The sequence below is a fragment of the Sitophilus oryzae genome, unplaced genomic scaffold (assembly GCF_002938485.1).
Source record: "Sitophilus oryzae breed Bouriz unplaced genomic scaffold, Soryzae_2.0 scaffold_810_pilon_pilon, whole genome shotgun sequence".
In the NCBI taxonomy this organism is placed as follows: domain Eukaryota; kingdom Metazoa; phylum Arthropoda; class Insecta; order Coleoptera; family Curculionidae; genus Sitophilus; species Sitophilus oryzae.
Window position 1 is genome coordinate 7,029,567 of NW_022147429.1, and position 26,231 is coordinate 7,055,797.

Here is a 26,231-nt window from a genome sequence, read left to right on the forward strand (position 1 = left end):
AGCGATTGCGAAATCTGTGAGTTTTTTGTAACGTCGTGTCGCGTTCCACAACGAATTAGGAACCTGTTACTGAAGAACGACGGTCATAATAAAAACAAATATTATTATATAATTATAATTTGCAAATAAATAATTTATAATCGCTCTTGGAGTTAGCTCGAACCGCAACCGCATAGCGCCGTTTATCGCTCCAGCCCTCGCGTTCCTAGGGTCGCGATTTCGTCGGCGTCGCGTCGCGCGTCGGTCGCCAATAATAGTAGTAACTGGAACTGGTAAGTACGTAACTCGACCGCTTCGTCTGCCGCGAAGAGATGTACGGTAACGGTAACCTAATATCGCGACATACTTCGCTCCAGTGCTAGAGGTCGTGCGACTTCTGGAGCGCTCGTATAGGATCGAATTTTCGTTGGTCGTAGTTATCTCTGGTCGGTCGCGGTAACTTGAACTGGTAAACCTTTACGTACCGTCGCGTTTTGATCGGTCGCTGTTGGCGTTGATGTTCCCGTTACAGTCGTTACGATACTTTCGAGATCGCAATTTTCGGTAGGTCTAGGTACTAGGCATTTTTGATTGATAATAAATACATGATAGGTACATTAGATAATAACAAATAAACACTTTTACAAAAATAAGAAAAAACAAAGAAGAAATATGACCGAAAAATAGGAAATTTGGAAAGCTACTTTCAATTGATTAAAAATATAATCTCAATTAGAGTTATTATAGTCTGCAAAGAAAGAGAATTACATTTTACTAACATATGGGAATAAAGTAAGACTGATTTTATTTTGATTATCTGACATGAACATTTTACTATCTTTTCCACTAATAAGGAATATACGTAGATAAAAACATACACGTAGATAAAGATATTTAGCATATAGCGTAGGTAGGTATCTCGAATAATGATTCAAATTATATTACTTTTTTATTGTTTAAGCTAGTTTTAACTATTTCTAAAGAAGGGATTTTAACAGATTTTAAGAAAAAACATAGAAAAATATTATCATACAAATGTACGTATTTTAATTTAAATTCTAACGGTTATAACCTGTATCAGAAGAATATAAATCTAAATATTATTGGCAAAAATATAAAACTTATAAAAAGCTGTTCTTCAGTCTGAAGAAAAGATGTCCGAATAAAAAGTATTGAATACCAATAGCAGAAATAGGTACACTCAACAGTAGGGAGCACTTGGAATGTCCAACTAAGCATTCATCTAATGAATTATTCCACAGTAATTCAATTTACTACTGACTCTAATAAACGTTTACGTTTAAAGTTTATGTCACGAATCCCCCGGAAAAGACAAAAGTTGTGCGCATGACGTTCGATGGCAGTGAACGTAAAATCTCTTCGCTCAGCCAAAAATTTAGCCACTGAGGCTGACTGATATAAGGTACAGCATTTGGAATGTAACGCACCGTAACACGCACGCAATCACACGCACGCATTTAAAGATCGAGGTCTATGAAAGGACAGACTATTAAGCCCGGTGGAGTGCAGGCACAGCACAAACAATTTTAAAGGTGGTTGGTTCCAAGTCTGCGGCCAACTTTTCGGTTATTTTTAATAAAATAAAATTAATTTACGAACCTAGATTGACCCAGCCTTATATTAATACTTAAAACTCACAATCCTAAGTAATAAAAAACAGTTGCAGCGTAGTTCCAGCTAACCACACTCTTCTTAGTACACTACCAGCTATCGTATAGAAAGTTGTACCTTGCTATTCCCAAGGCGTTTAAGCACTGTAACTGGTGGTGCATCGTCGTTGGAAACATAGTAAACCCCGTACAAATATTGAAGTGGCTAAATATTTGATCCTCAGTTACTACAGGGGATTTTGAGCGAACTCGTAAACAGATATTTTATTTGCAAAATAAAACACTAATTATCTATACTAGTTTTAATTATCTGCTAATGATGCTAACATAGTGCAAAACTAAAGTTTTTTGATGTATTGTGGTGAATTAGTGTTTAATTTTCATGTTGTATCACCAAAGGTTCAAATCCTCAACTGTAATCTAAGATTTTTCATTCTACCTGGGTATGATAAAGACTTGATGCCCCTTAAATATGATGCCCTTGAGTATGATAAATACATATGCCAAATTCGAATAGATTTGGACAAGCCGATTTTATCTAATTTAAGAAATGCTGCACCAATTTTTAATTACTCGATTGTCACTTCCTGTTCCCATTTTTAAATGACACCCTCGGTATATTTCTACTTTATTCGATAGAAAATGACACTCAGAATGATATATAATATGTCAACTTTTGATATTTTCGCATATGGTTTATTTGAAATTGTAATATAGGGTTCATAACCACAACTTGACTCAAAATACTAAGTGTGTGGTACCAAATTATTTGCAAAAAATGCTTTTTCCAAATATGCTAATGAGTCACCCTTGTTCCGTTTGAAAAAATTGACATAAAATTAAAAATACGATTTGGGTATGTTTTATCCGGTCAGGACAAGAAAACATTAGACGATCAACTATTTTTCCAAGGCTCCTTGATTAAAAATTAGTGTTTTTAACACAGCTAGCTATGGCACTTTAGAATTTAAAATACGATTTGTTTTTAAGCGAAAATGTCAAAAGTTGACATATGATGTCATTCTATTCAGAGTGTTATTTTCTATCGAATAAAGTAGAAATACCGGGTGCGTCTCAAAAGTGGCTCACCCCCTATAACTTTTATATTTTTTCAGATAAAACAATGATATTTGGTATGTTAGTATATGACCATAAATTGGGATTGACTGACGTATTCAACTGTTTTCGGTCACTTCCGGTTTCGCCGGAAATAACTACAACTTTTGATTTTTAACTGGCACCCTCGGTATTTTTTTACTTTATTCGATAGAAAATGACACTTTGAATCGAATGACATATCATATGTCAACTTTTGACATTTCGGCATATGGTTTATTTGAAATTGTAACATGCGGTTCATAACAACAATTTGACTCAAAATACCAAGTATGTGGTATCAAATTATTCGTAAAAAATGCTTTTTCCGAATATGCTAATGAGCCACCCTCGTTCAATTTGAAAAAATGAGATATGATTAAAAATACGATTTGGGCATCTTTTAACCGGCCAGGACAAGACACTAAAAACATTGGACGATCAAATCTATTTTTCCAAGGCTTCTTGATTAAAAATTAGTGTTTTTGACACAGCCATGGCACTCTAGATTGGAATTTAAAATAGAATTTGTTTTGAGTGACTATGTCAAAAATTGACATATGATATGTCATTCGATTCAGAGTGTCATTTTCTATCGAATAAAGTAAAAAAATACCGAGGGTGTCATTTAAAAATCAAAAGTTGTAGTCATTTCCGGTGAAACCGGAAGTGACCGAAAATAATTGAATACGTCAATCAATCCCAATTTATGTCATATGCTAACTTACCAAATCTCGTTGTTTTATCTGAAAAAATAAAAAAGTTATAGGGGGTGAGCCATTTTTGAGACGCACCCGGTATACCGAGGGTCGTTTAAAAATCAAAAGTTGAAGTTATTTCCGGTGAAACAGGAAGTAATCAAAAATAATTGAATACGTCAATCAGTCCTAATTTATGTCATATACTAACATACCAAACCTCGTTTTTTATCTGAAAAAATAAAGAAGTTATAGGGTGAGCCACTTTTGAGACGCACCCGGATACGTGTAACTCTAAAGGTGCAGCGCATGCCAGACTAGCTCGCAAATAGCAGACTTTTTTCCTACTTACTTGACACTTATCGTTATATTTTGGACAATTCACACAATATCTTTAATAAATTATAGCCTGTGTTTTATTCTAATGTATAAGCGATATTATTGTAAAGTTTCATTAAAATCTATTCAATAGTTTTTGCGTGAAAGAGTAACAAACATCCATACAAACTTTCGCCTTTATATTATTGGTACGGATTTCTTCATAAGTCTCATTGGTTTGGTTTGATTTTAATAATTATTTTCAGAGATTAGTAGAGATGGAGGATTATCCTGAACGGGAAATACCCAGATGTCCAACACCAGGGCCGCCACCGCCATATGATAGCGTGGTGCAATCCCAGCAACAAAAAAACTGACGTCAAGTCGTCGGACAGTACTGGACTGCCTTCTTACGAGGCGGCGGTACGGAATATAAACAGGCCTATAGAAGGCCACTGGACGGAATTTGCATGATATACACAACAATTTTTTGGATAAATCTAGGAAATAATTTAGAGTTAATTATATAGAGGAACAAGATATTTACTAGGCAGTAAATGTCTTAGATTTAGGTACCACTTGTGTTTTTCATGCTTCAATCGTATTTTTTCAATTAGTAATTCCCGAAATTAATAATAGCGGCAAAATATGATTCAATAATATATTTATAAATATGCGTAACTATTTGAAAATACTTAAATTGACAATCGAGAACATCTCTTAGGCTTCATTCAGAACCTTGCAATTACTGGAAGAAATTAGAGGTTTCACTTACACTTTATACTTTTTAGTTTACGACAAAGGTTTACGACCATTCATAACATTTAAAATACACAAAATTAATAGAATATCCTAGTAACAACTTGCATTTTCAGTTGTACTCATAGAGAAAGCCTAATATTTAGCTTATAAAACAATCAACTTTTGAAAGGCCAAAATAACAATTCTCGCAAATTTTGAATTATAATTAGTGGAAAAGCTAAAAGTTTGATAATTTAGCTTCATTCAGAACCTCCCAATTAGTGGAATAAATTAGTGGTTTCAACTACACTTTATACTTTTTAGTTTACGATCATTCACAATGTCTAAAAACCACAATTAAAATTAATAAAATATCCTAGCAACAGCTTGGGGTAGTCTGTTGTATCCATAGAGAAAGCATAATATTTAGCTTATAAAACAATAAACTTTTGATTTCTAACCAAAATTTTTCTTGACGGGTGATAATCAAAGGCCAAAATGACATTCCTTGCAAATTTTGAAGTATAATTAATGGAAAAGTCAAAGGTTTGTTAACTTTTTCCAATAATTGAAAATTACTACCACTAATTATGATGTTCTGAATGCTTACATTAAAATTGAGTGACCAAACTTCTACGGCTAATTGAAACTATTAATTTATTCCACTGATTTCGAGGTTCTGTATGAAGCTTTTTTCTATTAATTGAAAATGTATACCACAAATTTTGTTTTTTTGAATGCTTACATTGCTGATATTGAAATTAAAGGAACAAACTTCTACGCTAGTTGAAACCACTAATTTATTCCACTAATTGCGAGGTTCTGAATGTAGCTTTAGACTAAATAATATACCATTAGGAAGATATAATCAAATACATATCGATTAGATGGAGAACCAGTGTGCTTTTTGACCAACTTCACCCTACCCCTTGCTTTTTTAGACACAAACCAAATTTATCTTGTATATCGTTGCTTGTTTCTTTCCCTTTACAGTATTATAAGAAAATAACAAGTTAGACGATAATTTTTTGAGATATCCATGTTTGAAAACTGGTAATTTTTCAGTTAGACAAGACTCCCATATGGGGAAAGCTAGGAATGTAAGGAAGTAAGTAAGGGAAAGCAGGGAAGGTAAGGCCTTACCTTCAATACCCCAAATTGTCATCTTAGATCTTGTATTTTTTGTCTAAGATATATTCTCGATTGAAACTTTTCATATAGTCACCATGTAAATTAATATAATTCGTAAATTTCAAAATTGAATATATTATAGAACAAATATTTATCAATTTATAACACATGTCCGTGGTTTACTGTTTTTTTACTGCTGGAGCTTAAACTGTACTACCAACTGCAAATAAACGGGGATAAGTAAAACGATGAAATTATATACCTCTTCAATCAACCATTCATGTTTAATGTATCAAATATTCAGTCAAGATATAACGCACTACCAGTATAGTCTTTCTATTTTACATGTTTTTAGCCCTGTATAACTACGGTTGTTGTTCTCTGATATAGCGGTGTTAATACCTGTTACTTTTACCTGTTCAGTGAAAACGTTATCAAGTAAAACGTTGTCTGTATAGGAAAAAAGGAACCGTTTCACTTATTCAGTAATTGATAAAAATTTAACATTTTAGTATCATATTAGTTAACTACACTCACGGGCACGAAAAACGGGCACCTCAAATTTTTAATGTATTTTAAAGTTTGATATATTTTATTCTAGTTGGCCAATTTTGATGATTTTTAAGCAATATGTAGCTAAATTATTTGACTTTTTAGTTTCTATTTCTAAATTAAAAATGCAAGTTTCCAATTGTCAATATATGAGGGAAAACAAAATGTTTTATTTTGGTGAAAGTTTAAAACAACCTGAGAAATATGTTAAGACAGGAAGGAATTTAAAAATCATTTTATCATATACTACATCTTTTCTCGATAGTTTGTTTTTTGACTCATCTCGATTGCTTTATGTTTGTTGGAGATATTCGCTTTTTAAGAAGACACTAACATTTTTTCGTAATTTTTACGATAAAACCATGTTTTTGCTTTTGGCCCTAGACAACAGGTCTAGTAAGTTGTGGTCCCGAAGCAGGCCTTCTTGACATATGATTTGACTCTTTTAATTTTATTTTTATTCTCACAGTTCGTTCACTGTGATAAACTTAAAATAAGTCGATTGTCTCCATTCAAAGTTGTTGAAATTCATACGAAGGTTCTTGGACATCTAGCATATGAACTTACGTCGAGGAAGCGACTGCACTTTACTTCGTGCATGCCTAAATCTCTATCATCTTCAAGTAAAGCAACTATAGTGGATTTAACTTCTGGACTTGAAACCATCTCTGGTAGAGTAACTGCCCAACAGCCAAAAGACAATAATAATTTTGATTTGTTTTGATTTTTCAATAACAGTAACATAACATAAATCATAAACACTATTTTATAAGTCTCTTGAGTTTTAATGTAAAAATTACAAAAAAATGTTAGTGTCTTCTTCAAAAGCGAATATTTAAAAAAAAAATAAAGCTATTAAGATGCACCAAAAAATAAAATATCAAGAAACAAATAAAAGCTATTAAGATGAACCACAAAATAAACTATGAAGAAAAGATGCATCTAGATGATAAAATGATTTTCAAATTCCTTGCTTTTTTAACATATTCCAGAAGGTGTTAGGTTAGGTTAGGTTACCAAACTTCCACCAAAATAATACAGCATCTCACAGAGGGGGAACACAAACATTTTGTGTTCCCTCGTACAATTGATAGATGAGAACTCTTATTTTTAATTTAGAAAAAGATACTAAAAAGTCAAATAATTTAGCTACACATTGCTTAAAAGATCATCAAAATCGGTCCATTAGAACAATATATAAACCTTTAAAGTGCATCAAAATTTTAAGGTGCCCGTTTTTCGTGCCGGTTACTCTTAATAACAGTTTGTCTGAAACAAACTAAAAATGTCTCAAAACATTTTCTTGTTTTTTTTTTATTTTTAAATATTATCTAATAACTAATTTCCCTAAGTATAATTATAGGTCTTCGCGTTTTCTAAAAAAATAACAAATAAAATCAATTTTATACACGTCACGCTTAGTAATAATATTTACATGTCAATAATAACAATTCAATTGTTATTTAAATATTCAGAATTGATAGAAGTATTAATTAATTCTTGGTATTTGATGAGCCGATTAAATTCTTTATAAATATTTTATTTAATTGTCTTTAAAATATTATTGGTGTAATCACTTTCAAAGCATATGGTTTGTGATTTTTCGTATGTAATAATCTTGTTCTTCTAGTGTTGTCTAGTCAATTTTGTTAATACATATTTCATACGAAAAAATGTCGTAGGAATTGAATAATATTTGTATTGTAGGGGAGAGATATTTGTAAGATTTTAGATATATAAATATCCTTTTTCTAGCAGGCTTGTAAATAATAAATAGAATATAATTTAAAAAAATATATTATTTTAAAACGAAAACAAAATTGTATAAAGCTTTAAGATATTAAATTTATTAAAAATAGTAAATATTGTTAAATGTATTTAATAAAAAATACAGATTACACACCATAATGTGCAATTGCTGTTTTATTATAGAAGAGTTTATTAATAATATATACAAAATAAATTTAAAACATCTCTTTTCAGTATTATATTTAATATATTAGATCATACCAAATAAACTTTTAGTCACGTGATTAAGCTTGAGCGGCACCACTTTTACATATTTGCTTTTAATCAAAGTATTTTAAGAAACAAAATAAATTAATTATAAATATATAAACAGTTACTATTTACATCAACAAAATGCACCTCTTTAACAACATTTAAGGGACATAAAGGGCCATTACTACCGCTTTCTTTTTTTTTTACTAAAATAAGGTTGCGATGAGTTTTTTGCAACGACTGTTAAGCTATCTTGTACACTATAAGAGGTTCTAAAAAGAACAATTTTCGATTGCTAGGTCTGTTAGTAAAAAAAATTTAAGCTTAAAATATCACAACATAGTTCATTTATTTCAAACTCGCCAGAAAAAAAAACAATGTGAAGAAGTAAATAAATAAATGTGACAACTTCACATTTTTACAGCAGACCTACCACCTGAATACTCAGCTGGAAATTTAAATTCCAGTTAGTCAGCCCGGCGTCGAATATGTCCATGGTCGATAACAATAAATCTAAAAATCACGCCCTCGATTAGGTGACTAAAAGTCTAATTGATATCGTTTAAATAGGCACATGTTATAATTTATAATTCATACAGGTTCTTAATTTTTGACCTTAAAATATATAAGTATAATATGTATTTCTGTTACTGGTTCTGTACTGGTACAGCCTATTCATTAGACAGCTAGTCGACTTCGTGAGATTTTCAGCTTTACTTACCGCGCCTGTTGTACACATGCATGTCGGATCACCATTCTATATAGTTTTTATAATGAAAGCTTCAATGGAGCTCACAATTCGGCTTGTTTTATAACATAAGACAAGCGAATATCTAAGTGGATAAACAAAGCTTCATGTAAATGATCGTAATTCGACTGGCTGTCTAAGGAATGGGCTGTGGTACTGGTATATTTAAGATCAAAAATAAATTAGAGAAATAATTTTCTTCTTATTTTTAGTTAAATATACCTATTACATTCTTAGAGTTTTGAATAAATATGTGAAATTATGAACTATGATATTGTAAATAGACAGTATGTCCCCGTATTATGTTTACAAGAGGAAAAACTTTTTTATTAGCATTTTGAGAAAAATGAATTCTTTGTAAAAAAATTTACTTGTTCTGAAATGGTTAATTCTCTTGATACTCTTCCAAATTTTTATATCGTTTTAGAGAAAATTAATCAAAAGACATGAAAATTTGGTTGAAAACCCTAAAAATGAAAACGCCTATCTATGGTAATATAATTTCGATTTCATTCTTTTATAGATGGTTATTATTAATATTGATTAACATCATATTTTTGTTGTTAAATTATCACATTTTCCGATAACTATTATCACCATTTCCGTATCCGAAGATAACATTTTACAAATTTGACGTTAAGTAAAATTCTATCAATAACAATCTGTCAAAGGTTGAAAACGAAATTATGTTACCATAGAAACGCGGTTTGATTTTTAGGACTTCAACAACTATATTTTCATGTTTCTTTTAAATTTCTCTAAAACGGTAAGGAAATTTGTAAAAGTATAAACGGGATTAACCATTTTAGAACGAGCAAACATTTTTAATACATAAAAATGTTTTTTCTCTTGTTAACACAATCCGGGAACATACTGTATATTTAATGTAATCATAAACAATTTGGAGTGACAACTAGATAAAAACACGTAAAAATATCTACTTGATATATTGAGCATTGATTATTGCAGACATACAAAGATTTTTTTGTTATGTTTGTGAAAGATTTGTACAATTTAATACAATTCACGCATATAGCTTTTTTTATATATTGTATTAATTTTTCTATAAAAATATAAGAATATAGAAATTAACTGGACGAAATATTAGTTTTTAATAACTACTTATGAGGCTTAAAATGATGTTAAACATGGATTTGATTAATAAATATTGTTTGTAGTACATGTGTCGTATAACTTATTTTATAAAATATCTGAAACATTTTTTGTGTCTGTGGAGTTTAAACCAAATATCAGTTTTCATTAGGAAGTATCATTTCCGCAGCGCTCCAACGGCAGAATTTCGAAGTGCCGGGTATAAAGTATTTCACGCACTCCCGTTACCGTTTATGTCGATCACATTGAAATAATATTAAAATCGTGTTTTTGTCATAATATTTAAGTTTTTGCTTTTTTACTAGTGCAGTTATTGAAATTATGAAACACTCAGGTACGAGGTTTGTGTGATGTAACCATAGACTATTTTATTTTAAGTCTATGGATGTAACGCTGTTTCGGGTAGTAAAAAATAAGTGAAAAAAAACTAAGCGTCATGATGTGACAGTTTCAAATTTCAAATGTTAATAAAATTGACGAAAAAATGTCAACGCATAAAAGAGAGCGTAATTAGGGTGTTGTTGGGTGCAATAACATTCAATAACTCAATTTTTCCGGATTTTCAACTCTCCCGAAACAACATATTTTATAGCTTCACAGTTTTTCACACCGATTTGATCAAAAACAAAAATGTCAATGTTAAAGCTTCCCACCCTTAATATCTTTGTTGCAGTTAAAAATATGAAAAATCTGAAAGACACGTCAATTTTATTTGTAAGGGGGACACTTTAAAAGAATATTTTAGCATTTTTCTTTCAACCTCCTAGAACGGGTAGATGTCCCCTTACAATCTTAAATGGGAATGGGGATCAAGTGGTACATTGTTTTAAAGGGCGTTTAATTCTCTTTTCAGTGATACCCTACTTTGTTGCTTTTTGTCCAAAAAGGTTTCCGAATAATCGCGTTTCAAAGTTGCAGAAACAATTAAACATGCCTGCATTGAGATTTTGGTTTTCAGACTAGTGTTTACACAAAAATTATTGCAATATAGCACTAGCAAGACCGGTGCGTAAAATTGTGATCGCTACCGTAGTTGAACTCATCTAAAAAGTCTTTTTAGCTGGAATAACAACTTATAATACAAGTTCGACCTTCTGCAGATATCAAAATATTTACTTTTTTATTTTCACAAATTATACTTCCTAACGCTTTTAGAATAATTAAATAATACATTTTTCGTATACTCGCTATTTAAACCCGTGTATTTGTATATACCAGTTGTTTACGATATTCTCCGATGGTGGCAGCATTGGCGGAGAATGCACCCAGTCTATACCTACATTAACTTTTTTTTGTATTTTACAAAAAGAACTATATTACACATACTGTAGGACCAAAATAAAAAACAGTGTTACAGCGACCTTTGAAGTTAAAATTGATGTTAATTTCAGTCTAGTCGACCTCTAGACATTAGATTAATTAAAAATTCACATAAAAACAGGTCAAAATGTAATACTCAAATAGAAGAAATCTAGAAAGCTTCCTGACACGATATAATCATTCAGATGCAGATCTGTTCAGTAATTCTTTTCTGCCACCTCAATAAAATTGCACATGTGCATTACACATCATTTTTTGCGTTATTGAAATAAATGATGAAAAATGTTAAGAAGCTTTTTTCCAGACTTCGACAATTATTACTTCTAGTCTAAGTGTGGAAACACAGTGCAAGCAGGTTTTCCGCTTACCGGTAGTCGGCACCGATCTGGGTACCTATTTAATTCTTGACATCGTTCGCAACTTTGCGTATACGCATCACCTGTATTGTTATATGGCTTTTTCGGAGATGCGGGATGCGAGCGATATTTGAAGATGCAAGTGCTCAAGAATAGGTACCCTGAGACGGCGCTGGTTGCCGGTAAGCAGAAACCTGCCTCCATCCTTATACTATGTTTGTACCCTAAGATTCTCAGACGCAGATCTGCAGTATGTCCCCGAATTGTCTTTACAAGAGGAAACACTTTTTGTAAAAAACATTCTCTATAAAAAAATGCTTTTTCTAAAATGTGTAATCCCTTCTAAGGTTGATTCTCCGTACCTTCCGTATCAGCTACCTTCCGTTTCCTATCTGCTTACATAAAATATTATATCATGTAAATGAATATGACAATGCACACACTATCCGTTCTGTTTCCCTTCCGTTCCATATCCTTTCCTTCCATACATTTTTTGGCGGATGGACTGAAGCGTATCGGAAACGGCGTTGTCAAGTTCTTACATTTGTACTGTAAAAATTTTGCTGATATTTATTTATTATTTCGTCGCTTAATTAAATCTATTACCTTTTTCAAAAGACATAAATCCTTAAAATAAAACTTTCGTAATGATATAAATTGTACAATAAAAAGTATGGAACTGATACGGAACGAAAGCTTACGTATAGCGCCAATACAATAAAAATATGGAACGGATATGGAATGGATATGGAATGGAAACGGAAGGTATAGTGAGAATTTGAGAATCAACCTTGAAGCGTATCGGAAACAGCTTTGCCAAGTTCTTACATTTGTGTCAACTCTGTTAACATTTTGCTGATTTAGAGACAATACAAAAAACATGAAAATATAGTTCAATTTTTGAAGGTCCTAAAAATCAAAACGCGTTTCTATGCATAGATAAAAGGTGATGATATGCATAGATAAAATCCTCTATCAAAGAATGAAATTGAAATGATATTACCATAGAAACGCCCTTTAAATTTGTAGTACTTAAGCTTCATTCAGAGCCTTGCAATTAGTGGAATAAATTAGTGGTTTCAATTTTATTACACTTTATACGTTTTACACAATTAAAATTAATAAAATTTCGTAGCAAGAGCTTGCGGTAGTCTGTTGTATCCATAGAGAAGGCCTAATATTTAGCTTATAAAACAATAAACTTTTGATTTCTAACCAAATTTTTCATGACGGATAATAATGTGATGATAATCAAAGGCCAAAATTACATTCCTCGCAAATTTTGAAGTATAATCAGTGGAAAAGTAAAAGATTGGTTAACTTTTTCCACTAATTGAAAATTACTACCACTAATCATGACACTCTGAATTCACATTAAAATTAGGCGAACAAACTTCTACGCTAATTGAAACCACTGATTTATTCCACTAATATTGAGTTTCTGAACGAAGCTTTAGAACAAATTCAACCATATGTATTTTCATGTTTTTTTCTCTTACTATCTCTAATACGGTATGGAAATTTTTAAAAGTATAAATCGGATTAACCATTTTAAAACGAGCGAACATTTTTATGAAAAATGCATTTTTCTGAAAATGTTACTAAAAAAAGTATTTCCTCTTGTAAAGACGATCAGGAGACATACTGTGAACGGTATTTTTTCAAATTTCATATCTGTATTACAGATTATAGGAAGAATGCTTTAGAACTTTTATAAAATTTGTTTTAATAAACTTACCGATATTCTAACACAGCCCGGTAATATAAATTATTTTAAGTTGTTTCGCGTTACTAAAATAAATGATGATTGACTCCTCGGGCTGGTTAATTAAAGAAAATTAGACTTACGAACGGCCTTGAAGAATAATAAAAAACATCAAATCACACAGCGATTATATTACATGCAATTTCTATGTCGGCTACATTATTAAATTTTCGAACGGATATGGAAATTTTTGAAAGGAAATCGTATTGGATGTGGTAGTGGAGATATTTTATTTTGATATTGAAAGTCGCAAGGAAATTTTGATTGGAATGTTCCTAAAAAGTAAGGTACATTATTATTTCGGATGGGGAATGTGGAACTACAATTATTTCTTACCGGAGAACCGGAAAATAAATATAAATCAATATAGATACTGTAATAAGACCTAATGGACGTGTGTCGTATAGTATTTCATTTTCTGCCTTTCAAATTATAATGAGAATTATTTTCGTTCTAACATTCAAAATTTAGAGATGTATAGAGTGGGTCAAATTGGACGCTTTTAAAGTGAAACACCCTTTTCTATAGGAGATAGACGAAAACTAATGACAGTGTCTGTATCTCAATTTTTATCAAAAACATGATGGTGATAACCACACGTCGATATCTGTTACCGTTTATGAATTACGGGGTGTTTTTAAAAAATGAGTATTTTTAACAAATCACTGTAACTTTTTTGCTATGGAAAATTTTGAATTTTTATGAAAAAAATTGTAAAGCACCTTTTTACGTAGAATTTAATGGTTTAAGAGTCTATTACGCTGTACGGTTCGGGTTGCTCTCAGGGGTCGGGTAAAACGAGTGTTTGGCTGAAGGAAATATATATATTATATTTCAGAAATCTGCCTGAAAAACTATATGAAATAAAAGGCTTAGCTCGATCCTGTCGTGTTAAGCCACACTCAAAATTCCAAAAACACATGCTTTGATTAAGGCTTGATTAAGGTTTGCAGAGCTTCAGCATTTGCCATAAACTAGCGAGCAAATTGTTTCAAAACTATATAAATTATATATTACTGTAATCACAAAACTTCAATCTATTTCCGAATTGTAACCGAATTTTAAATTGTCTTTATTTTCGAGAATATTTTCCAAACATAAGGAATATTTTGTTGGGGTGAAAGATACCCTTGCATAACCGCTAAGTACTTCTAATTCTTGTCTAGATTATACAGGCAATTTAAAAATAAGAATCTTTATTCTTTCGCAAAGATAAAAATCCATAGGCACTAAGTCCAGCGGCCTCAACGGCCAACGGCTGGGATCTTGGTTAGCTAATCAATTGTTCTCGAAATTGGCTGCAATAGTTAGCTGATAACTTCAAGCGTTGTGAGGTGGTGCCTCGTCTTGCTGGAAAAATATGTTTTCTAGTTCCGTTAGGGGTAGATCATCAATAAGGCGTTCAAAGCCTACTATTTAAAAGTGGCGAACTTTTAAAAATTCTGTATTTCGAAGGGGATTATAACAAAATATCAAGTGAGCTATATTTTTGGAAACGTAATTTTAAGTTCTTTTTTTTTAATTAAAAATATACGGGGCGTCCCAAATAAAAAAATCAATTTTTCTGTTGATAACTCTTAAATTATTAATTTTAAAAAAATTATACTTAAACCATTAAATTCTACGTAAAAAGGGTGCTTTGGAAATGTTTTCATAAAAATAGAACATCCGTAACTCCGAAACGGTAATATATATCCATGTGCGGTTTCACCATCATGTTTTTGATAATAATTGAGGTCCAGACACCGATATTAGTTTTCGTCTATCTACTATAGAAAAGGGTATTTCTCTTTAAAAGCGTCGAATTTGACCCACCCTGTACAATAAATTTATCCTTGATAATCTTCCCCTTCAATTTGTTTTTAGATTTTTCAAAGTAACTTACATAAAAAATAAAAGTTTTTACAAAAACTAATGGGCTTTAAACACAATATCGGAGATACAGGGGTTGTCCCAAGTTGCTCAGAAATGAAGAAGGTTATGAAAATTTTGTTTACGGCATCTTCTATTTAACACAAAAGTGGGACAGGTTTGTGCAAACCGCATCCTCCTATATTTTTACTGATAATGGAGATACCGTATGATTTCAACCAAAACTGGACACCCTGTACAGGTTTAGACAAAAATTTGAAATAGTTTTTTTTTAAATACATACATGTTACTATAGTTGTATTGCCCGTGTCCTAATTTACAAGTAAATTGGTAGTTATTACCATTTACATTAATTTGTAACATTAATTAATTAATTATATTTATAGTTATTCACTGTTCCTTAAGAACTGTGCAACTTTCTCCGCTATGTTCGATGAATAAATAAAAAGCTTTCCAATAAAATATTTACGTCGAGCGAATAAGTTCCGCTTTCAATTTTGGCAAACGGCTAGTGTTTCAAAAAGCTCTTGTTAAAAGTTTTAATCGGGCCTAAACGTCCACGGAGCTTATATTCCCTTAAGGCGATTTGGCGTTAATGAAAAAATGCTCTGCTTTTTTAGTCGCATTTTTATTTCGTTAAAACATCACACCGATGCAATTTGTAGTTTGCGTCGGTTGACTTTAATTGAATTTTAGAAAAGTGTTTCAATCTAGAAACATTTCGTAGACATGTAATATTTTAAATGGCAACCATTTGTTCTTAAACAATCAATATTAAGCATAGTAATTTCTACTGATAAAATAATTGATAAATAATAGTAATAATAGAGAGAAACAATTACTCATATAACAACAGGTTGCTCGGCGCTCTCTGCTAATGCATATTTAGGCAGACACAACCAAATAGCAAAAATATTCACTCAAAAAGATGGCCATGGCCAACAACCTTAAACTTAAGAAGAATCTTCCACCATATTTCAAATATGATCCTGAACCACTCCTTGAATCTTCAGAATATGTTCTATACTGGGACAGACCAATTCTCACCCACAGAACAGTAGACTATAATAGGCCCGACAATGTGCTGATAAATAAAGAGACCGAAACAGCAAAGATAATTGATGTTGCTTGCCCGAATAGCTACAACCTGCAGAAGACAGAATCTGAAAATGTTATAAAATATGAGAATCTAGCTTGTGATAAAACATGTATGGAAATTAAAAAGAAGTTAGCATTATTCCTATAATCATCTCGGCAACAGGTATAATTCCGCAGAGTCTCCAAACAACCTAAATAAACTACACATACAACCAGCAGTCATAACAACTATGCAGAAAGCAGTACTATTGCAAACATGCCATATAGTGAGAAAGTTTTGGGCGGAAAGAGATACGATGAAGTTCTACTTCGATACGTCCGAGCCTAACCCCATACACTAGAGACAGATAAGGGGTAGGTAAAAGTTTTCCAGCTACGGCTGAGAAAGTGCAAAAAATCGGTAAATAATTATAATAATAATAGCTTCCATATATAGCGTTTAACGCTAGTAGTAGCAAGGTACTGCTTGCTATGCTAGAGCCGTTCGGTATACAAGGAAGGTAATGTGGCTAGCACTACGCTTCAACCGCCTATTATTTATTACCTCAGGATTGTGAATCCCAAGTACTCATTTAAGGCTGAGTCGACCTAGGTACCCACATTATTTTTATTGTATTTAAAATAGTCAGCTGATGAAATGCCGGCTATAGAATTCAGTTCAACCCACAACCTTCAGATTGGTAGACGAGAGCATAACTATACAATAGACTAACCTAACCTCTATGCCATCAGGCACCTCCGAAAAAAATATATTTAACATGATTTGGTTGGCAAAAAAAGGGTCCGAGGAAATAAGCAAGTATAAGGTAAGGGAGCTATCATCGTCTCACCCTAACTGAAAAAAATCCAGTATATGTATTGTATGAGTGTGAAGTTTTACATTCACCTTCCTAAAGACATAAGCACAATTGAAAGTCATGAATCCTATAAGAAATCTTTAAGCACTATTAATTGAATTGGAACCCTACTCATCCAATATAAAAATCTTTTCTGCATTGACATTATTTCAATAGTTATGTCTTTATATTTATAATTTTAGTGCATATGTTACCAAACAGAATATACAGGGTAAGTCTTAAATAAAAGCAAATATTTTTAGGGGTAGTAATTTCGACCCCAGAAACACGACTAGGAAGTACCATATGATCGAATAAAAACTGTGTCAGCGATGGCTATGAAATGAATATCGCTGTCATTTTATATGTAAAATTATATGGGAAATATATCATCGATTGTCATTTCATAGCCATCTCTGACGCCGTTTTTATTCGATAATACGGTATTTTGTTATCGAAAGAACATTTTGAACATTTGGAATTTTTTGAACAACTTTTTGGATTTTTTTTTAGTTAAAAACATAATTTGTTGATAATATGGCAATATAGGTAGTAGATTAAATTTACAGGAAAGAAAAATTCAAAATTTTAGCAAAAAATATTGTTTTTTGGAAATTTTCAAACTGAAATAACTCGGTAATTTTGGATTTATTTGAAAAACGCTAAAGAGGAAATATTATGTTTCTTTTATCGAGATCTACCAGCCCTGAAAAACATTTGCACTTATCACCCTGTATATGTAAAAGCGGCAATAGAGAAAAAGACTAGCCTGTAAGTAAATGGACGGATGAATTAGGCAAAGACAATAAAGTCCTCCTACTCTGGGTGCTTGCTCACCAAGGGATAGAAGGCAATCAAAAAGCAAATGATCTAGCTAGGAAAGGAGCGAAAACTCCACTAACTGGACCAGAATCGTTCTGTTTTCTAAGCGGGAACCAACTGAAAGCGGAACTGAAGAATCTGGAAGACTTCATCCTTAAGCTGGAATGGGTTTCCTCCAACGGTCTAAGACACACGAAAAAATTCCTCAGAATTCTGAGGAATTTTTTCACTGAGAAAAATCAAAGGCTTTCCTTGATTTAAGTAAAAACAATCTTCGGATTGTCACGGGGTTTCTATCAGGAACACCAAAAATAATAAAATTCAACGAACACCTCAGTAGACTGAAGCTAAGAAATAACGGCGAATGCAGATTCTGTGGGGAAACTGGGGAAACACCAGAACACCTTATCACTGAGTGCGCCGAGTCGACGACCATTCGTGCCATGAACTTTGGTACGACTGATGTCGAGGATGGAGAGCTGGCCTCTGTGAGGCCGTCTCAGATACTGACTTTTGTTAAAGCCCTGAGACTGTATGATGAGTTATAACTCGTTATAACTCAAGAAAGGGGAACACAAAATAGATCTGTATATGGTCACGGTGATTAACTCCCCTCCTAAACATTCCTCAATCTGCCAGTAAATGGACTGGAGATACCGTATAGGATCGAAAAAAGACGGCGTCCAGTTGGCTTGGCCAAACATCGATTACATTTCCCATATAATCTATACTAATATATAAAATCCTTAAGTGACTGACATACTGATTAATCACGATCCTGCTAAAACCACTCAACGTAAGAAGCTCAGTTTTGGCATACAGGTTGATTCTAGGGTGTAGAGGTTCGATAAGAAGGGATTTTTCGAAATTCCACTTTCAAGAGGGTGAAACCACCCCTCAAATATTACAATATTTATTATTTAAAAAACGGTCAAGTTTCCGAAAAAACGCTTAAACACGTATATTTTATTTTGTTTTTTTTTGCATAAGCGCTTGACGTAAAAAGCTGATTTTTGGAAAACAGATTGACTTTAGGGTGTAGAGGTTCGATAAGAAGGAATTTTTCGAAACTCGAATTCTAAGGGGGTGAAACTATCCCCCAAATATTAAAATATTTTTTATTTAAAAACCGGTAGTTTTTCGGAAAAAAACTCTTAAACACGTATATTTTATTTTGTTGTTTTGTATATTTTAAGATTTTTATAAATTTATACAGGGTGTTTCATAAAATATGACCATTGGTAATCACGATTCTGCTTAAACTAACTTGACGTTTAAAGCTAATTTTTGGCAAACGGATTGACTGTGGGGTGCAGAGGGTTCGATAAGGAGGGTTTCTCGAATCTCAAATTTCAAGAGGTAAAACCCTCAAATATTACAATATTTGTTATTTAAAAACAGTTAGTCTTTCGGGGAAATCGCTTGGACAAGCATAATTTATTTGTTTTTTTACATATTTTGAAATTTTTAAAAAATCATGCAGGGTGTTCCAAAAAGTTGGATAATTTCTTAACCACGATTCTGCTTAAACTGCTTGACGTAAAAAGCTTATTTTTGGCAAACGGATTTTTCAGAAAGTCAGAATTCAATGAATGAAGCTTACCCCTCAAATAATACTACTAAAGTATATATATCCAAAAATTTAAAAACAGACAAAACAATTAAAATATTACAAGCAGACAAAGGTAATGCTACAGTAGTTATAGATTTAGACGAATATAATAACAAAATTACAGATCTTATAAATAACGGTAGTTACACAAAACTTTCAAAAGACCCATCACCAACTATTGAAAGAAAAATATACAGAACTTTATACAAATACAATCATATATTAACAGACTTACAACGTAAACCACCTCATTTATACGGTTTACCGAAAATACACAAACAGGGTATAACTTTTAGACCTATAGTCAGTAGTATAAATTCTCCATGCCATCCGTTAGCAAAATTTTTACTAGACATATTAAATCCGATTGCAAATAACACCGATTCATACATTAAAAACACACCACACTTTATAGAAAAAAATTCAAAAATTATATAGCACCTAACAGTTTAATGGTTAAGTTTTGACGTTGTTAGTTAGGGATAGATTAGAACAAGATACACATTTAATAGATAGAACAAAATTAAACATAGATAGTATTTTGGAATTGTTGACACTTTGTGTTAAAACTACTTATTTCCAATTAAATAATGAATTTTCAACAAAAGATTTCGGTATGGTATGAGGATCACCTCTCTCTCCTTTGTTAAGTAATATTTTTATGGAAGATTTTGAAAAATAATACAATAAATAGTTTTTCAAAAAGCCTGTAATATGGCTGCGTTATGTTGATGATATTTTTTGCAATATGGCAACTTATAACGTTTCTGAAATAGACATTTTTGGAGTATATAAATTCTCACTTGAACCTACCATAAAATTTACTTTAGAAGTAGAGAGAGGTAATCGTTCTAATGCCATTTCTTGATGTTTTAGTGTCAAAATTTCAAAATAAACTAATTTTAGATGTTAACAGAAAACCCACAAACACAGATAGATACTTAAATTTCACATCTAATCACAGTATAAGTGTGAAATACAAACATCTTTCAAAACACAAAATACACTTAGATCAATTTTATCATACTAAACCAATGAATACAGAACACAACAAACAAAAATGTAATATACCAAATACCCTGCGAATGTGATAAAATTTTACATTGGTGAAACATCTAGACCCATAAATGTTAGGAATTAAAGAACATAAAGATTATTTAAGAAAGGGAGATTTTCACAAATCTAAGATTTGTCAGCATTCATGGGACACAGGGCTAGAATAAGTTTTAATAACGCCAAAATTATAATGAAAAAAGCGATAGCCTCTAAAGAAAATAAAAGAGGCTTTTTAATTCAATCTAATAAAAATAAATGTATTGCTCAATGCATATGTAGATGTTAGTAATGTATGGCAATCAGCTTCTTTGATTTTAAAGAACATTACATAAATAAACATAACATACGTGAAATTTAAAATAATCATACCGAGAAGTTTGGGCTTTTTGGTTTTACCTTATTAAGTAATTATCCGGTAGTAATTGTTAATTTTGAAGTTTAGCTATAATGTAACTACTACTATAATAATATAATGTCATTTTAACAGAACGTCAACGATTTCTTGTAGACGTATCTGTTTTAAAAAGAAATAAACTGTTCTCGAATAGTTCAATTCAAATATTTTAAATAGTTTTTTTCTTGATTCTTTATATTTTTTGTTTCCGACGACGGAAGAGAAACGTTAAGCATTTTTTCTTTGTTAGGTAAATTTTATTACTGTAAGCCACAGCTTCTGACAAGCAGCGTCCGTTTAGGTTTGTTTAACGCAGAAGTGTTTAAAAAAATAACTATTTTATTTTGTAGATTTTCTTCTTTTGCGGTACAGTGGCAGAAAAACCCATAAGGATTTTTTTTGGATAGATGAATCCGCCATATAGGTATAGACATTTTTTTAAGTTATATATATTATTACTAAAGTTATATAATAATGTCGCCATATTGTTTTCTCATGCTTGACATAAATGCATGAAAATTTTATCCAGTTTGTATGTTAATGGAAATTCTTGCTTTGCTTTATCATCACCATTACAAATGATTAATTCGACATGAACGAAGTCGCTGGTACACGCTAGTTTTTCATATAAAATGACATCTATTTTCACTTCATAGCAATCGCCGTTTTTTTTCGATCATACGGTATTAGTTCATATGTGTAAGCAGCTCGTCCTTAAACGTTTAAACATAAACGAACTGATCAGTCTTTTCTCGTGACGTTTCCTGGTCAGTTAAAAGATGCCCCAATCATTTTTGTAATCATAACTCTTTTTTTTTAAATAAAACGAGTGTGCCTCATTGGCATATTTGTTAAAGCCGTATTTTAACGAATAATTTGGTAGTACATACTTGGTATTTAGAGTCAAATTGTTATGAACCTTTTTATGAACATAGCCATTGCACTTTGATTGAAATTTAAAATATCATTTTAACCGAAGATGCTAAAATTTGGCACATGATATGCCATTCTATTCATAATGTAATTTTCTGTCAAATAAACTAAAAAAATACCGAAGATACCACTCAAAGATCAAAATCTGTAGTAATTTCCGGTGAAACAAAGTGACCGGAAATAATTAAATATGTCAATCAATCTAATTTATACCAACATACCAAATTTCTTTCTTTTGATTGAAAAAATAAAAAAAAAAAAAGTTATAGGGGTTCGCCACATTTGAAAAACACTCAGTATAAATTGTATTAGTATTATTATAGTTTCGAAAAATCCCACGATGCCGGTTTTATATCTTTCACACTGTATCCGTAGGTATACATCTCCATAACTCAATATATTGAGAGTTTTACCTCGAATTCATATTACCATTTGAACTTTGGCTACTCTAAATCTTCTAGCCAACTTTTTTATCTCTAGTTTTATTCGGATAAGTTATTTTTAGAAGCCGCAGCCGCTTGTTTACTAAATATGAGAAGTTAATTCCCGAGATGCAACGCTTTAGCTGTTCAAAAAGTTTTCTTAAATTGTCTTTCTTTGCTGTTATCTTTGTTAAAGTTGCAAAATCTTTTTAATTCCATAATTTTTTCTCGCTTAAGTCTTAGGGATTTATAAAAATTCCGCAAGTGTACAGAGATTATATGCATTTTGTTACCAAAAGAATTTCTGATGAATCTCCATAATGACACTATAAAAATATTTTTTTTTTAATTTTAGAAACTGCTCTAACTTACTTCATTGGTCAAAAATGAAATAAAAAATTCTCTCTAATATAATAAAGACATCCTTTAATTACATTTTATTTTTTTAGAATCTATATACATATATGTCACTGTAAATCAGGGGTTGGAAAAAATCATGATTTTTAAAAAATAAAAAAATTTTTTGAGTCTTTTTTTATTTTGAAGATCGGACCTTTACTCGTATAATATGTTTAAATAAGAAAAAATTCGATAACGTTGTTTTTTCCATTCATTCAAAAATTTTAAACAACCCAATCATTTACTTTTAGTGCATAGCAATTTTCAGCAATCGTGTAACTTTTATTTATAAAGATTTTCCCATACTGTCTGTAAGAAGAAAATATAGCAAGAAATTACGAAAGCTTTTGAAAAAAACTACAATTAATTATTTTTAATAGATTTTGAGATATCGATTCATTTTGAATGCAGAGTTCTAATAGTGCGATCACTGTCAAACACCAACTAAATTCCACTTATTTTTACCAAAAATGCAGGTGTTTCTAACTTGCACTTAAAAATATTCAAGCTAAAGGGAAAATTACAATGATTCGTTTAGTTTTATAAATAAACAAATTAATAAAGTATCACGAGACGTAATTAAATCGTGAAGCTGAACGCATGATGTACACCTTTCGCTAGAACTTTAAGTACTGACAGAGGTACTGATTGGGTCGACCGGTGGACTGCGACAAATCAGAAGTGTCTAGCCCTAGCAGTCAACTTTTAAGCTTAACCAATCAGGTTGGTTAGCGTGGTTATTTGAAGTGTGTTAATTCATTTGTGTTTGTCAAAAACTCTAACGTGATTGGTCGGGCTTAATAGTTGCCTACTAGGGCTAGACACAAGTGACAAATCTGCTGTATCCCCTTCCACGTCTCTTAGCAATGAGCGCAGTTTCTCATTTTAGTTCGTACGTTTGGCAACGTGTTTACTGTTCTCTCTTTGTTCAGTACATTATAAACGCATTGTACTCTTCTTACATACGAAAATCTCGACCCATGACTAATCTTTGCCAGCCCTTAGTACTAGGTTTTAAAGTATTTCGGACATTTACAGTAACATATACATTTGCAAAATAAAACACTTGTTACGCTCGTTTGTATTTGACACTTTATGTCAGTTTAATAATATATTTTCGTATTATGCCTAGGCTTTAAAATTACTTTTTATATTATCAATCATGTCGCAAAAAAATTAAGTGAGAGTTGGGTACCCTGGGAGGACCAGTTTCCTTCAGCCATCTCCTGTCTAAGACATTCGATGTGACCGCTGTTGGAGAAAGGTGCTACCTCTCCAGCGTAACCCCATACACCCCGGCTGAGTCTTAAATAACTGCAAATATTTTTAGTGCTGGTAGATCTTGATAAAAGAAACATATTTTCTCGTTACCGTTTTTGAAATAAATTGAAAATAACCGAGTTATTTTATTTCAAAAATTAAAAAAAATATTTTTTGCCTCGTTTTTTTCTAAAATTTTGAGAACTACTGGATCTTTTCGGGATTTTCATTCTTGTATTCATTCACTATTTTGCCATTTTATCAACAAATTATGTTTTTTAACAACAAAAAAATTAAAAAAAAATCCAAATTTTTTTTTTGAAATTTTCCAATTTTTTTTTCGCGAAAAAACTCCTTATGATAAAACCTCTGGGGTTGAAATATACCACCCCTAAAAATATTTGCACTTATTTAAAACTCACCCTGTATAACACCTGAGATAAATCAAAAAACAAACAATCGACAAAAGACGTACCTAGATACTAAAATGATTTTTAAATATCTTGCTTTGTTAAATATATTCCACAGGGTGTTCCAAATTTTCACCAAAATATCAACATTTTGTTTTCCCTCATATAATAGACAGATGGAAACTTTCATTTTAATTTAGAAAGAGACACTAAAAAGTCAAATAATTTAGCTACAAATTGCTTATTAAAAAATCATTAAAATCGGTCCACTAGAACAAAATACAGGGTAGTCCGAACTGTATTCCGAAAACTTCGGCAGCATAGTCTGCAGATAAAAATAAGTATAAAAGTTCGTATAAATGTATGTCCTAAAATGCTTAGTTTTGGAGATACAGGCTGTAGAAGTTTCATTTTTATTTCGATATTTTCCAAATAATTTCTGAAGTAACCTCAATATTTAGATGAAAATTGGTGTCTGGGAGAGTTTTTTGACATGAGAAATTTGATTTTGATGTCAATATGACTCCTACTAGTAGAGGGCGTCACCTACATGTGTTTAAACTGGTTTGAAGAGTAATAACTTTTCGTCCGTACCTGTATAAAACTACTGAGTAAAAAAATATACATTTACGACGTTTTTTACGTGAAAAAGGTCTCTGGGTAAAAATCGCTAAGAGTAACGGTTTTCGAGATATTTGAACATTCGAAATTATCAATACCTGTCATCATTGACATAAATTAAACATGCGTTGACTAAATAGTTATTAGACTGAAATCATGAATTTGAAATGTTTTTGTGCCAAAAGTTCGACAGAAACTGTTTTATCATCATTTTTGCAGAAATAATTTATGATTAATTAAAAAAAAAAATCCAAATTCAACTCAAAAAAAAAGCTCAACGTGTTTATTTTTAGTCAATAATGACATGTATTGTCTATTTCAATTCTAAATATCTTAAGAACGGTTGCTCGTAGCGATTTTTACAAAGAGATATTTTTCACGTAGAAAGTCACAGAGATGTATATTTATTTTACTCGGTGGTTTTATACAGGTACGGACAAAAAGTTATTACGCTTCAAAACAGTTAAAACAGATGTAGGTGGCGCCCTCTACTAGTAGAAGTCATATTGACACCAAAATTAAATTTCTCATGTCAAAAAACTCCCAGACATCAATTTTCATCCAAATATTGACGTTAATTCAGAAATTATTTAGAAAACATCGAAATAAAATGAAACTTCTACACCCTGTATCTCTGAAAGTAAGTATTTTAGGACATATATTTATACGAACTTTTTTACTTATTTTTATCTGCAGAATATGCTGCCGAAGTTTCCGGAATACAGTTCGACCACCCTGTATAGTTTTCAAGAGTAAACTGCTGCATATTAAAAATTTCATAACTAGCAATATGAACTATAATAATTATAAAAATTTAGAACATACTGGTATTTTTGTTCGTTAATTTTTTACCATACCTATATTTAATGTCGGGAAGTTATTACAATAATAATACATTTTAATTGAGAATTGTTGAATGACCTGTCCCAGTTCTCGCTTATCGGAAATTTTACAACAATGGATGCTATTAAACCATTTTTATAGATTTCCAGTAGAATACACAAATCGACTATGTAAAGGAATTCACATAGGGGAAGCTAAGGTAAAA

General features: G+C 31.5%; 1 protein-coding gene across 3 annotated transcripts in view; it reads right to left on the minus strand.

Annotated features, from left to right (window-relative positions):
• The window catches only part of LOC115888961 (probable beta-hexosaminidase fdl), a 172,353-nt gene that overhangs the window by 107,225 nt on the left and 38,897 nt on the right, over positions 1–26,231 (minus strand). Inside the window, exon 1 of one of the 3 annotated variants that reach the window (XM_030908854.1) lies at positions 13,422–13,443. The exons of the other annotated variants lie outside the window; for them this stretch is intronic. The gene's annotated coding sequence lies outside the window, so the exon portion shown is untranslated. Of the gene's footprint in view, positions 1–13,421; positions 13,444–26,231 lie in introns of those variants that run through there. 3 annotated transcript variants of the gene reach the window in all.